Source organism: Entelurus aequoreus, linkage group LG17 (genome assembly GCF_033978785.1).
Source record: "Entelurus aequoreus isolate RoL-2023_Sb linkage group LG17, RoL_Eaeq_v1.1, whole genome shotgun sequence".
Classification (NCBI taxonomy): domain Eukaryota; kingdom Metazoa; phylum Chordata; class Actinopteri; order Syngnathiformes; family Syngnathidae; genus Entelurus; species Entelurus aequoreus.
The window spans coordinates 6,303,023-6,318,966 of record NC_084747.1 but is presented as its reverse complement, the minus strand read 5'-3'; the positions used below and the strand labels follow the sequence as shown (position 1 = coordinate 6,318,966).

The following is a 15,944-nucleotide window of genomic DNA, read 5'->3' as shown; positions in this document are numbered from 1 at the left end:
TGGCGTTCTTACCAAGCGAGCACTCGTTAACATCTTGATCACAGGAGACCCCCAAGTAGCCCGGAGGGCAGGTGCAGACGTGATTCCCGCTGACGGGGTTGGTGTCACAGTTGGAGCCCTTCTGACAAGGGTTGCTGATGCAGGCGTCATCCAGCTGGCACAGCAGACCTGCAGCCAAATACAGACTCAATTAAACCAAAACGCCAAACCTTGTAAGTCCACTTTATTCAGTGTATATTTTGTGACTCATTAAGTCAGTGTTCACCTGCATGTTGTGTTCAAAGACCCCCCCATTATGCAAAATGTTGTTATTAATGATGCGCTAACAGTAATAAGTCTCCCTAGAGCAGTGGTTCTCAAACCTTTTTCACCAACTACTAGGGGTGTAAAAAATTTTTTTTTTAGATTAATCGCGATTCTTATTTGTAACGATTCATAATCGATTAAAAAAGAAAAAAAATCCATATCTTCTGTACAGATTTACAAAAGAGTTCTGGAAACTTCTTTTGTTGCCTTATTTGTATTTGACTTTATTAATTTTATTAAACAAAACCCGTTTTCATTTAAGTAATATAGAAATTGATCAGAGCTGTTTATCTATTTTATTGAGAATTGTAGTTAATCATACAACTGGCACCCAATGTTATTAAAAAAAGTATAGATTTTGAATCAAGAATCGTTTTGAATCGAGAATCGATTCTGAATCTAATCGTTACCCCCAAGAACCAAACTGAATCGTGTGGTGCTCAAAGATTCACAGGCCTACCAAGTACCACTTAAGAAAAAACTTGGCTCTCCAAGTACCACCATAATAACCAACATTAAAATAAAGTAGCGTAGTAGGCCTAAGTATTTATTAAAAACAAGCACATTTTTTTGTGTTGTATATTTAATGTTTTTGGCGAATGTGACACTACACACAGTTTGAACAGTAACGCTGTGTTTAAATGTAGGAAAATAAAACACTGTACTTTCATCAAGTGATTCTTTAGCATACCCCTAGAAACCACTCTTAGTAAACGTACCACAGTTTGATTATCACTGCCCTAGAGCATGTTAATTGACACCAAATGTGAGGAAAATCTGTCATCTCCCTCACTTGTTAGTAGGCATTTGAATCTTACAACTCACGATTCAATCCGATTCAGATTCTTGGGGTGATGATTTTATTCAGAAATGATTCTCGAATCATATCAAATCACTATTTTCAAAACAGTTTACAGGTTACAGCATTTGTCTTGGCTATGAAATATAGACCCTGCGAATTAGCGCAGAAATACCCTAAAAACATATTTTTATTCCTTTAAATTTAGGGCTCTATTCAGATCCTAATATGTTGCGAGTTGGCTGTGAAACGACTATTTTCAGCATCCCTATGTGTTAGAAAGAAAAGGCCCACAGATGCTTGCCTTTAAAGTTGCTGCTTTTTATGACATCATGAAAGAAAAAACCTTCTTCATGGACACAATAACTCTGACATGCCCCTAGCTAGATGAGCTCACCCCATGTTTACTCGCAATACTTTACCAAGCATAGTGTTGTAAAAAAAAGAAAAAAAGCAGGCTTCGCTACACATCAAAAAATGTTTTGCCTATCAGTCTGTAACAGATGCGAGAGCTGTAAGTTTGATCATTTTGTTTTTCTTTAGTAAATGGGCTAAACTAGCACGATGTTATTGTTCAAATATGAGCGTAATCTTAGCATGTAGCTATGCTAACATAGCTTAGCTGACGTCTCTAACATTTGTGCCCTGTCCAACTCCCTAATGTTACTTTGTTGTTAGTGATTGATTGATTGATTAAAGATCTGAACAAGTGCAGAATTACTTTGTATTCGTAAACATTTGTAAAACGCACACTGTCTCGAACACAACTCATTAGCATTAAAGCTACAGACACACAAAACGGCGTGTTCGCAGTAGGACTTACTAAAAGCACTTTTAAACTGTTCCAACATCAAGACTAGATTTTGGCCAAAAACACTATTGTGGGACCTCTAACACTAATTTAAAATTGTTGCAAAATAGTATAACGAGGGACCTTAACAAGTAGGGCTGCGAATCTTTGGGTGTCCCACGATTCGATTCAATATCGATTCTTGGGGTCACGATTCGATTATAAATCGATTTTTTTCGATTCAACGCGATTCTCGATTCAAAAACGATATTTTTCCGATTCAGAACAATTCTCTATTCATTCAATACATAGATTTCAGCAGGATCTACCCCAGTCTGCTGACATGCAAGCAGAGTAGTAAATTTTTGTAAAAAGCTTTTATAATTGTAAAGGACAATATTTTATCAACTGATTGCAATAATGTAAATTTGTTTTAACTATTAAATGAACCAAAAATAGGACTTATTTTATTTTTGTGAAAATATTGGACACAATGTGTCAAGCTTATGAGATGCGACGCAAGTGTAAGCCACTGTGACACTATTGTTCTTTTTTATTTAATTTTTTCTTTTTTTTTTTAATAAATGTCTAATGATAATGTCAATGAGGGATTTCTAATCACTGCTATGTTGAAATTGTTACTAATATTGATACTGTTGTTGATAATATTCATTTTTGTTTCACTACTTTTGGATTGTTTGGTGTCATGTTTGTGTCTCCTCTCAATTGCTCTTTTTATTGCAGTTCTGAGTGTCGCTGGGTCAGGTTTGGTTTCGGAACTGGATTGCATTGTTATGGTATTGCTGTGTATTGTTTTGTTGGATTGATTAATTAAAAAAAAAAAGAAAATCGATTTTTGAAAAATTAGAATCGATACTGAATCGTGCAACGTGAGAATGGCGATTTGAATTCGAATACATTTTTTCCCACACCCCTATTAACAAGTGCTAACATGCTAAAGCAGGGGTCACCAACGCGGTGCCCGCGGGCACCAGGTAGCCCGTAAGGACCAGATGAGTAGCCCGCTGGCCTGTTCTAAAAATAGCTCAAATAGCAGCACTTACCAGTGAGCTGCCTCTATTTTTTAAATTGTATTTATTTACTAGCAAGCTGGTCTCGCTTTGCTCGACATTTTTAATTCTAAGAGAGACAAAACTCAAATAGAATTTGAAAATCCAAGAAAATATTTTAAAGACTTGGTCTTCACTTGTTTAAATAAATTCATTAATTTTTTTTACTTTGCTTCATATAACTTTCAGAAAGACAATTTTAGAGAAAAAATACAACCTTAAAAATGATTTTAGGATTTTTAAACACATATACCTTTTTACCTTTTAAATTCCTTCCTCTTCTTTCCTGACAATTTAAATCAATGTTCAAGTAAAAAAAAATGTTTTATTGTAAAGAATAATAGATCAATTTTAATTTAATTCTTCATTTTAGCTTCTGTTTTTTCGACGAAGAATATTTGTGAAATATTTCTTCAAACTTATTATGTTTAAAATTTAAAAAAAAAATTCTGGCAAATCTAGAAAATCTGTAGAATCAAACTTAAATCTTATTTCAAAGTCTTTTGAATTCCTTTTAAAATTTTTGTTCTGGAAAATCTAGAAGAAATAATGATTTGTCTTTGTTAGAAATATAGCTTGGTCCAATTTGTTATATATTCTAACAAAGTGCAGATTGGATTTTAACCTATTTAAAACATGTCATCAAAATTCCAAAATGAATCTTGATCAGGAAAAATTACTAATGATGTTCCATAAATTATTTTTTTAATTTTTTCAAAAAGATTCGAATTAGCTACCGGTAGTTTTTCTCCTCTTTTTTTCAGTTGAATTTTGAATTTTAAAGAGTCGAAATTGAAGATAAACTATGTTTCAAAATTAAATTGTCATTTTTTTTCGTGTTTTCTCCTCTTTTAAACCGTTCAATTAAGTGTAAATATCATTAATTATTAATAATAACATAGAGTTAAAGGTAAATTGAGCAAATTGGCTATTTCTGGCAATTTATTTAAGTGTGTATCAAACTAGTAGCCCTACGCATTAATCAGTACCCAAGAAGTAGCTCTTGGTTTCAAAAAGGTTGGTGACCCCTGTGCTAAAGTAACAAGAAATAGCCAACACAATCCAAACCTGTGCGGCCATGAGGACATTCGCAGACGAACGAGGCAACGCGGTCGTGGCAGGTGGACCCGTGGTGGCAGGCGGCGCTGGCACAGTCGTCAATGTTCTCGCTGCAGTCGTCCCCCGTCCACCCGTTCACGCACACGCACTGGAAGCTGCCGTAAGTGTTATGGCATGTGCCGCCATTTTGGCAGGCATTGGGCATCAGCTGGCACTCATCCACGTCCTCTGTGCAGAGCTGACCTGGAGAGGGAATAAGTAGAGTTTTGATACAGGCAAATCTTTAGTTGTAAAGTCCGCATTTGCAAGTGTTTTGAAACCCCTCACCTGTGAATTCGGGTCTACACTGGCAGTTGTAGGTGTTGACTCCGTCCACACAGGTCCCTTCATTCTGGCAGTCGTGGCCTGGACAGTCATCAATGTTCTGGTTGCAGGTTTTTCCGGTAAAGCCTGCCAAGAAAATATTGAGTAATGTTAATATTGATGCACTGGACTGACACTTCAAACTGTCAGTTACTCTTCCCTCCCGATGTGGCAAATAACAGTTAACAGGAGAAAGAATGAAACTACGGTTAACTGTCTTTTCCCTCCATCTGTGCTCTTGAGGTTTGTGGCAACTTCACCGTTTAGTAAAAGTCAAGTGGTACATTTTAATAAGTAATAACATTGGAAATGCTTGGATTCTATATTAGAAAAAGGGCAAACACACTGCAAAAAGTCAGTGTTCAAAAACAAGTGAAAAAAATAAAAAAATTTGTGGTATTTTACTTGAACTAAGCAAAATTATCTGCCGATAGAACAAGAAAATTCGGCTTGTCAAGACTTTCCAAAACAAGTAAAATGAGCTAACCTCAATGAATCCAAAAAAACTTTTAAAATAAGTATATTCTCACTAATAAGTGCACTTTTCTTGGTAGAAAAAAAAGACCTTTTTGCTCAATATGTTGAAAAATATTCTTAAATGAAGTAAATGCTAGTGCCATTATCTTGACATAATGATATGCGCTCGGCATCATGATTTTTTTTCATGCTTTAAGTAAGAAATGATTACTTTAAAAAAGCAGTTTTATACTTGTGAGTGTTGATGACACAGCTTTGCAACAGTTGATATTCTAGTTTTAAGCATGTTTTACTCAATATAGGTCATCAAATCTCAGCAACAAGCTGTAATATCTTATTGAGATCATTTAGGACCAAAACCCTTAAAACAAGTAAAACACTAACATAAAATCTGCTTAGTAAGAAGAATGATCTTATCAGACAGAAAATAAGAAAATATCACCCTTATTTGAGATATTTCATCTTACTTAGATTTCAGTTTTTGCAGTGCAGATAGCATTAATCAGCCAAAAAAAATCCATCCGTCATGTCTCTCATAATGGTTGTGAACAATCGGCAAAATTCCAAAGAAAGTACAGTTCCCTTTAACACTAAAGGTTAGGGGTCTAACCATACGCCATAATCACGGTTTAGGACACCCTGGTTTTTAAGGTCATGCTATGGTTCATTTATGGGTAAAGTAAGGGAACAAAACTTTAGTGCAATTTAATGATATTGATGTATATTTCAAATAATTAAATAATAGTTTACAACAGTGGTGTCCAAAAAAAGTTAATTCAGTTCCATGAATTACAAGTGCAGACAAGTGCAACAGAGTTTGAACAGTTCTCATTGTGCTTTTCGTCTTATCCACTCTGTTTACGTATTTCGTCAGAAAGGCACAGTGTTCACTAATAGGAGAGTGTTTTCAAGCTCTGGCTTCCCCTTGGCAATATCGCTAGCCAAACTGTATTTGTTTACCGAGTAGACCCGTGACTATATACTTCCGGAGCAGTCCCTTCTCTGTACTGTAGTAAATGTTCCGCACCGAAAAATTTCGATTACGAACACAGGTACCGTTACACTCCTAGTAAAGATGTTTGTGTGACCTGCCTAATTGATTGTTTTGACAACAATTATTTTCAGGTTCAAAAGGACGTACAGGATGGCAAGCTGACCCACAGATTTGTTGCGTCGATTTCAGGACTTGGGACAAAAACAAATCGTGTGTTTATGTGTGTGCATGTGAGTCTTTGGAGGTGATGAGATGGTAGGAGGGCTCATACTCTCAGCAAGCTGAGCCTCACTGTGCTATGTGCAAAGGATGTTGTCCTTTGACCATTTCCTTATGATAAGCCCAGATGCTTTCCCGTCCCCGCCTCCGTTCACACACTGCGCACACGGAAAAACACACTTGTGCTCATACAGCTTGACATGACATCACTGCAATAGCATTTAAATCAGAGGAGTTTTAACCCGACGTTTCTGTTTAATGGCGCCTGGGTCGCACTTTTGACTCCCCTGATTGAAAGGATGAACCCAATCACTTAGGGGTGTAACGGTACACAAAAATGTCGGTTCGGTACGTACCTTGGTTTGGAGGTCACGGTTCGGTTAATTTTCAGTACAGTAAGAAAACAACAAAATATACATTTTTTTGGTTATTTATTTACCAAATTTGCAAAATCTTCCACCAAAAATATTTTTCTTAGTGGAATATTTGATGTGAAGTAATGGGAACCTTGGCTAGGTCAAAAATTCATAATAACATTGATTTTGATTCAATGTTATGTTTTGAGCAATGAGAGTTTGAAAGAAAAAAAAAACAGCTTTGTTGTATTAGTCAACATTGCAACTTTCTCTAAATTACATTTAACTTTTAAGCTTTTTTATTTCACTTTTGTTATGTTTTTGTTTATTTTAATAGTATTTTTAGAATGTGCTGTGGGCCTTTAAAATTGCAACTTTTTCTAAATTACATTTAACCTTTAAGCTTTTTTATTTCACTTTTGTTGTGTTTTTGTTTATTTTAATAGTATTTTTAGAATGTGCCGTGGGCCTTTAAAACATTAGCCGTAGGCCGCAAATGGCCTTCGGGGCACACTTTTGACACCCCTGCTATAGATAATAAAAAATTAAATCTGATAAATCTATCGACAAAAAGCAGAGTCTGGCGACGCATGCACGTTTATCATAACTCTCTCTGTCTCTGCCCCTCCCTCACCAATGCTGCTGCACGCACAATTTGTTTTGTTTTTAACCCCTTCTTAACCCTGAACGTACATTGTTAATACACGCAACCACAACTCAAAATTCCGGACATTTGAGGCATTTAAGAAACTCCGCCCGGACAGCTCCGCAAAAGAGAACATGTCCGGTGAAAAGAGGACGTGTGGTCAGTCTATCCTAGCCCTTTCACCGGACATGTCCTCTTTTGCTAGCATGCAGTACGTTACTTAATATGTCCGTGTGGAAACTTGTTCGGTACACCTCCGCACCAAACCGAAACCCCCGTACCGAAACGGTTCAATACAAATACACGTACCGTTACACCCCTACTATCACTGCAGTCCAATGATTGGTGAATGGACAGTCATCACAATCGGAAACATTTCTTATAAGAATAAAAGAGAATGCTATGTTTCTACCTGGCACACAAGTGCATTCATAGCTGGTATCTCCGTTCTGGACGCAGGTGCCTCCATTTTGGCAAGGTGATGGGTTGCATGGCAGGTAGAGGCTCTCGCAGTGCTTGCCTATGTACTCCGCCGGGCACTGGCAGCGGTAGCCACCGACCACGTTGACGCAAACACCGCCGTTCTTGCAAGGGGGCGGGTTGGCATCGCACTCGTTGACGTCCTGGCTGCAGGTCTTTCCAGAGAAGAACTGCGTGCAGGAGCAGATGTAATGGGACTCGATAGTGGCGCACCGGCCGTCATTGGCGCACGGATTCGAGGCACAGGGGTCGGGATGCTGGCACTGGTTACCTAGGGGTACAAATATGATTAATTGTCTATCCTACAAACACTACAGCCTGAAAAGTCTTACCTGACCATCCAGGTGGGCAGCGGCACTTGTACGTCTGCAGGCTCTCCACCTCGCAGGTGCCTCCGTTGCGACACGGCATGCCGACACATGCAATGTTGACAGGCGTCTCTGGCAGCGGCGGTCGGCGAAGCCCAGCTTGCAGGTGCAGCTGAAGTCCACTGTGTTCGCCTTTGTCACGACGCTGCATGTGGCGCCGTTCATGCAAAGCCCCGTAGTGCAAGGGTCACGGAACTGGCACCTGCTTCCAGCATACCCATCACGGCACCTGGTGAAGGAAAAGGTTTGATATTTTGATTCAGAGGGTTTAGTTGTTACATTTATCTCTTAATATTCTTCTTCAGCATTACTGTGTGGGTGCTGGAATCCTTTATACATGTGTAAAAGTGAAAACATACAATAATAGATTTCATGTCACTTCAGACTAAAGATGTCCGATAATGGCTTTTATGCTGACATTCCGATATTGTCCAACTCTTAATTACCGATTCCGATATCAACCGGTACCGATATAAACAGTCGTGGAATTAACACATTATTATGCCTAATTTTGTTGTGATGCCCCGCTGGATGCATTAAACAATGTAACAAGGTTTTCCAAAATAAATCAACTCAAGTTATGGAAAAAAATGCAGACATGGCACTGCCATATTTATTATTGAAGTCACAAAGTGCCTTTTTTTTTTTTAACATGCCTCAAAACAGCAGCTTGGAATTTGGGACATACTCTCCTTGAGAGAGCATGAGGAGGTTGAGGTGGGCGGGGTTGGAGGAGGGCGTGGTTTAGAGGGGGCGGGGGGGGGGGGGGTAGCGGGGTGGTGTATATTGTAGCGTCCCGGAAGAGTTAGTGCTGCAAGGGTTTCTGGGTATTTGTTTTGTTGTGTTACGGTGCGGATGTTCTCCCGAAATGTGTTTGTCATTCTCATTCTTGTTGTTTGTTTGGTGTGGGTTCACAGTGTGGCGCATATTTGTAACAGTGTTAAAGTTGTTTATACGGTCACCCTCAGTGTGACCTGTATGGCTGTTGACCAAGTATGCATTGCATTCACTTGTGTGTGTGAAAAGCCGTAGATGTTATGTGACTGGGCCGGCACGCAAAGGCAGTGCCTTTAAGGTTTATTGGCGCTCTGCACTTCTCCCTACGTCCGTGTACACAGTGGCGTTTTAAAAAGTCATTAATTTTACTTTTTGAAACCGATACTTTCCGATATTACATTTGAAAGCATTTACCGGCCGATAATATCAGCAGTCCGTTATTATCGGCCATCTCTACTTCAGACCAACATGCACATCTACGCATTGGACAAAGAACTGAAGTAGGGATGTAATGATGACCACTTCTGACAAACTGTTTTAAATTAACACTCTGATAAACTCACGCACCGGTGATATTGCTCATTTACTGGAGAAGCAAGCGAGCACGCTAATGGCTAGCTAGCTTAAATGCCAACATGAACACAAGAGATTTTAACGTCTTTCCCCGTTAGTAACCTCATACCACAATCTAAACTTGTACAAACACATTTCTGTACCTAATTATTCAATCGTGCACATTTAACCTACAGGCTGTGCTCTGTTGGAACAAAATGACTGATCAATACAAGGAGGTGTCTACAACAGGAAGTGAACCTGCGTGACGTCACATAAACTTGACGTGCAACACTCGTTTTGCCTTTATCATGAATAAAAAAAACAACACTCCTTTATAAAACAACCTTTATAAATCAAAACGTAAGAAGATGAACATATACAAACACTTAAACACTTCAATAATATGGCTTTTAACAAGCCAGAATAATATGTAATGTTTTGTCCGCCAAAGAAGTATATTGTGTGTCAGTTTCTTATTTTATTTAAAAAAAAAAAAACTTGGTTAAAAGATTTCAGAGTGTGAGTATAAGTACTTTTTGAGCATATTCACAATACCGCGATAATATTGACAACCGTGATCATTTTGGTCACAATAATCGTGATATATAGTCACATTCCTTATCTAAAGTCAACAAGAAGTAGTTACATACAATTGTTTATTTTTTAAAGCTGTCCAGCGGCCTTGGACAACATTCTGAAAAGTTTTATAACTTCACATTTGTATTGACATATCAACCCCTTTATTGGGCACTCATTCATAAATTTACCCTACATTAGAGATGTCCGATAATGGCTTTTTTGCCGATATCTGATATTCCGATATTGTCCAACTCTTAATTACCGATTCCGATATCAACCGATACCGATATATACAGTCGTGAAATTAACACATTATTATGCCTAATTTTGTTGTGATGCCCCGCTGGATGCATTAAACAATGTAACTTTACCATGAATTGATTAACGTGGACCCCGACTTAAACAAGTTGAAAAACTTATTCTGGTGTTACCATTTAGTGGTCAATTGTACGGAATATGTACTGTACTGTGCAATCTACTAATACAAGTTTCAATCAATCAATCAAAACAAGGTTTTCCAAAATAAGAGAACAACTTTAACTCCAGTTATGGAAAAAAGTGCCAACATGGCACTACCATATTTATTATTGAAGTCACAAAGTCACAAAGAGGACGCTAAAGGCAGTGCCTTTAAGGCACGCCCCCAATAATGTTGTCCGAGTGGAAATCGGGAGAATGGTTGCCCCGGGAGATTGTCGGGAGTCTCCCGGGAAAATCGGGAGATTGAAACCGATACCGATAATTTCCAATATTAAATTTTTTTAAAGCATTTATCGGCCGATAATATCGGCAGGCCAATATTATCGGACATCTCTAATTTTTATTTTAATATGTCAATGTTTTATCTATATAGTTATATATATATACATGCAGTATACTGTATATATCCCAATTTATATTAAAGTGTATAATAAAACATCAACAAGTATGTCCTTTTATTTTGTATACCAGTACATTACAATATTATCATATCTTTATCACAAAGAAATCCGACATTTTAAACCCACTTCATGTGGCATAACAGGTAACAAGTCAGGGTACCAAATATAGTTAATTTTGTGGCCAAGTGTAAGAGATAATTTATTGAGCAATACATTCCAAATTATGTTTAATAATAGAGGGAGAAGAAACAAAGTATGGTTCATTTACATTGATTGCTACAGCAAATGTTCAACATTTTAACGTATTTTATTTCAACACAACACTTTTTAATCCCAGAAAAGGCTAGAGACCAAAAGACTGGATGGTCTTATTTACCACGCAAATTAAAGCCCAGTCAATGTGAATTCCTGAACCAATTCAAGGGAAGACACCACTATAAGTTCAATTAGGGTCAACTTTTGTTTGCGTCAGTGCTCATAAATCAGCTTTCAGGCGAATAGCTTGACCCAATAGGGTCTATGTCTCTTAAAAAGGTCTCGTTCCGGTGCCTTTTTACAACATGGCAATACATCTATGAGAAACTGGGTTTTAAACGGGAGATCCTTCTTCCCATAATCACCCTTGGCGAACAATGTGATTTTTCGGCAGTAAAAAAAAGAGGTCTGAACAGAGGGAGGCGGGGGGGCGGCGGCCGAACAAAACTCCTGTGATGATTCTCACAGGTCGTGTCCGCGTCGTAAATGCAACTCTAACCCCGGCCAATAAGTTCCCATCGCGAAAGAAAGAAGGCACACATACACATACATTTCAAACGACAATGAGGGGCGGCCCGAGAGGATACTCTACAATAAGGCTAATAACAATCCAGGGCTACAAAATATTACACACAGCTGTTTTGAACAAAAAGAAACAACAGAACAAGCAATTGATCTTACAAGCTTCTCCATACAGCTTAAAAATGCAGCCTGGAGCTCCGCAAACTACTTTACCCGTCAGTAAGTTACAGATGCAGAAGATGTTTAATCTAGTTAATTTAGTTTTTCTTCAGAGAATAGCCTAAGCGAGCATGATATTGCTGTTAAAATTGGAATTGCACTTTAATTGTCACATACACAATGTACAGTGAAATGTGTCTCTGCATTTAACCTATAGTATTGAGGCACCATAGACAGCCCGGGAACCAAATGTGGGTCATAGGTTAGCATTAGGGCTGCGAATCTTTGGGTGTCCCACGATTCGATTCAATATCGATTCTTGGGGTCACGATTCGATTCAAAATCTATTTTTTTCGATTCAATGCGATTCTCGATTCAAAAACGATATTTTCCCGATTCAAAAGGATTCTCTATTCATTCAATACATAGGATTTCAGCAGGATCTACCCCAGTCTGCTGACATGCAAGCAGAGTAGTAGATTGTTGTAAAAAGCTTTTAGAATTGTAAAGGACAATGTTTTATCAACTGATTGCAATAATGTAAATTTGTTTGAACTATTAAATGAACCAAAAATATGACTTATTTTATCTTTGTGAAAATATTGGACACAGTGTATTGTCAAGCTTATGAGTTACGATGCAAGTGTAAGCCACTGTGACACTATTCTTTTCTTTCTTCTTTTTTTTATAAATGTCTAATGATAATGTCAATGAGGGATTTTTAATCACTGCTATGTTGAAATTGTAACTAATATTGATACTGTTGTTGATAATATTCATTTTTGTTTCACTACTTTTGGATTGTTCTGTGTCGTGTTTGTGTCTCCTCTCAATTGCTCTGTTTATTGCAGTTCTGAGTGTTGCTGGGTCGGGTTTGGTTTTGGAATTGGATTGCATTGTTATGGTATTGCTGTGTATTGTTTTGTTGGATTGATTATTTAAAAAAAAAATAAATAAATAAAAAAAAATTTAAATAAAAAATAAAAATAAAAAAAGCAATTAAAAAAAAAAAAGAGAATTTATTGTGAATCGCACAACGTGAGAATCGCGATTCGAATTCGAATCGATTTTTTCCCACACCCCTAGTTAGCATCATGGTCAGTAAGGTATGCCGTTTGAGATAAAAAGTGGGTAAAGTGTCCTGCACAAGGACATAACAGCAGTGACTGGGATGTACAAAGGGGGATTCGACCCACCAGCCCTTCAATTACTGGACGACTAGCACTACAATTAATATATGGCATCTATGACGTGCCCAATAAGCGCATCTTGGAGCCACACGCTCTGTCGGAGACAGACGTGACCAAAAACACAGCTCATTAGCATTAAAGCTACAGACACACAAAACTGTGTATACGTCGGGCTTACTAAAAGCGCCTTTAAACTGTTTAAATTCCAGCATCAAGGTTTGATTTTGATACAACACATTTCCAATACACTATTGTGGCGCCACAAAGACTTAAAATGAGTGAAAAATATGACATACAATTGGCTTTCCCACAACATAACACCACTGTCACATCAAATACCTGACCACAGACAGTCTATTAGCCCTGAAGGCCTGGCAGGACCATGTCCCAAAACGTTCCCAGGAAGTCCAATGTATGTGTGTGTATGTAGGTTGCAGTGGCCTCCTCTTTGGGGGCAGACGGGTGTTTAGACAGTCGCTCTCTCGGGGGATTACACAGCCTTAGGATTGTGTCAAGGAAAAGAAAACATCACATGCTAGGCTGCCCGCTGCATAAACACGGAGTGGTGGCATGTCAACAAATGGTCACTGAAATCGCTCTATATGACTACTCCATATTACTTACTAAATTACATAGCATACAACATTCACTATGAATGCAAGAATACACTATTAAAATCATGCCCGACCGTCATGTAAACACAATGAAGCAAATATATAACATTGAAAAACTACCACGAAAACTAGATTAGTACTCAGTACGTTTGAATTCTTACGACTCACCATTCAATTCAATTTCTGTTCATGGAGTGATGATTCAATTCAGAATCAAATCCTGATTCAACAACATGGTTATCGATTCAAACCGATTCTTGTAATATATTATTTGGTATATAAATGATAATAAAAACGGTTCAAAACAGGTTACAAAAGCTCTTCTCTGCAGCTGACATATGACGTACACGCGCAGCAAGTAAGCGCAGAGATGGCCTAAAAAAACTATTTAAAAAAAAAAACGATTCTTGAAAATTTGGAATCGATTCAGAATCATAATAAAAATTAATCTTTGGTTATAAATCGATTTTGACATATGAATCGATTTTTACCAGCACCCCAGTACTCAGTGGAGCGTAGACCTCCTAAGATCTACTTCTATGTTACTTCCTGGTTCAAGGTCCTATGGAACAAAAGACAATGAATGTTCCAATGACACCAAAGTGACCTAAATTGTAAAAAGTAAAAATACATTTTATGATTTCCACCTTTATCTAAGTGTGCACTGACATTTGACAAGCTCTTTCTTGGCCATTGCACCAATCTTCTACAAACTTTTGGTAAGAACTGACTACTTGGCAAACCAACAAACATAGGCGTTCTTGGCAAAGGTAATGAAAGTTACAACCAAGAAAATGTTGACAATGTTGTATTTGGACAAATAAATGGGAAATTCAGTCAAAAATGAACAATCTTATGTGTCAAATGGTGACAGTAAAATACAATTGTATTCTATTAGCTTTGACAACTAGCCAACTAATGACAGCATATTACTTACGTATTACTTTATATAGGCCTCAAACGTCATTTAAATTTTAGGTTGTTTCAATGATCACTTAAGATACGATTGTGTCTTAAGTAGAGGTGTCCGATAATAACTTTTTTGCCGATATCCAATATTCCTATATTGTCCAACTCTTAATTATCGATTCCGATATCAACCGATACCGATATATACAGTCGTGGAATTAACACATTATTATGCCTAATTTTGTTGTGATGCACCGCTGAATGCATTAAACAATGTAACAAGGTTTTCCAAAATAAATCAACTCAAGTTATGGAAAAAAGTCCCAACATGGCACTGCCATATTTTTATTATTGAAGTCACAAAGTGCATTATCTTTTTTAACATGCCTCAAAACAGCAGCTTGGAATTTGGGACATGCTCTCCCTGAGAGAGCATGAGAAGTTTGAGGTAGGCGGGGTTGGGGTGGGGGGTTGAGATTAGGGGGTAGCGGGGGGTGTATATTGTAGCGTCCCGGAAGAGTTAGTGCTGCAAGGGGTTCTGGGTATTTGTGCTGTTGTGTTTATGTGCGGATGTTCTCCCGAAATGTGTTTGTCATTCTTGTTTGGTGTGGGTTCACAGTGTGACGCATATTTGTAACAGTGTTAAAGTTGTTTATACGTCCACCCTCAGTGTGACCTGTATGGCTGTTGACCAAGTATGACTTGCATTCACTTCTGTGTGTGAAAAGCCGTAGATATTATGTGATTGGGCCGGCACGCAAAGGCAGTGCCTTTAAGGTTTATTGGCGCTCTGTACTTCTCCCTACGTCATAAATTTTACTTTTTGAAAACGATACCGATAATTTCCGATATTACACTTTACACATTTATCGGCCGATAATATCGGCAGTCCGATATTATCGGACATCTCTAGTCTTAAGTGATCACTGAAACAACATTTTACCAATTTTTAAATACTCGCTATTTTGTTTTTTTCCCCAAAATATAGGGCACTAGTAGTAGTAGCAACTGGGGCAAATGCAGCTGCCTAGCAATTTCACTTCACTTATTGCCTTTTTCCACAGTCCTGTAGTAAGTAGATATAATAGAAAGGTTAAAAAAATAAATTAAATACCTGGGGGAAAATGCTGAATAATGTCTTTAAAGTACAGTTTCAAACTAGCATTACAACCTGTTGTGGCCTAAAATGTTGTTGTGAGGCACCACACAAGCTCACTGCAGAAAGGCAGCAGGTGCGCATGTTAATGAGGAAACGGCAGCTGCTGCCCGGGCAGAATCTACGGCCGCCCTCAAAAGCCACCCCCCCATATTCCCACTACTCTTCCTTCCATCCTTCCTCCTCATGATCCTCCATTCCAACACTGTCTGGACACAACCTGTAAGGGTTGTCCAAACTTTTTCCAAGCAGGGCCAACTAAAAAAATTATTTCGATTGATAATATTCACTTGTCAATCAAGACAAACTAGGAAGTTATAAAAAAAATACGATGAAAGGGATAACTTTTAGGCTTATGTTATATGTGACAAAGCAAATAGTTGCGAATCTTGCGGGCATGTACAGCCAGGTAAAAATATA

The 15,944-nt window shown here is 38.0% G+C and overlaps 1 pseudogene; it reads right to left on the bottom strand.

The window, feature by feature from the left end:
- The window catches only part of LOC133632209 (neurogenic locus notch homolog protein 1-like), an 82,905-nt pseudogene that overhangs the window by 47,934 nt on the left and 19,027 nt on the right, over positions 1 to 15,944 (bottom strand).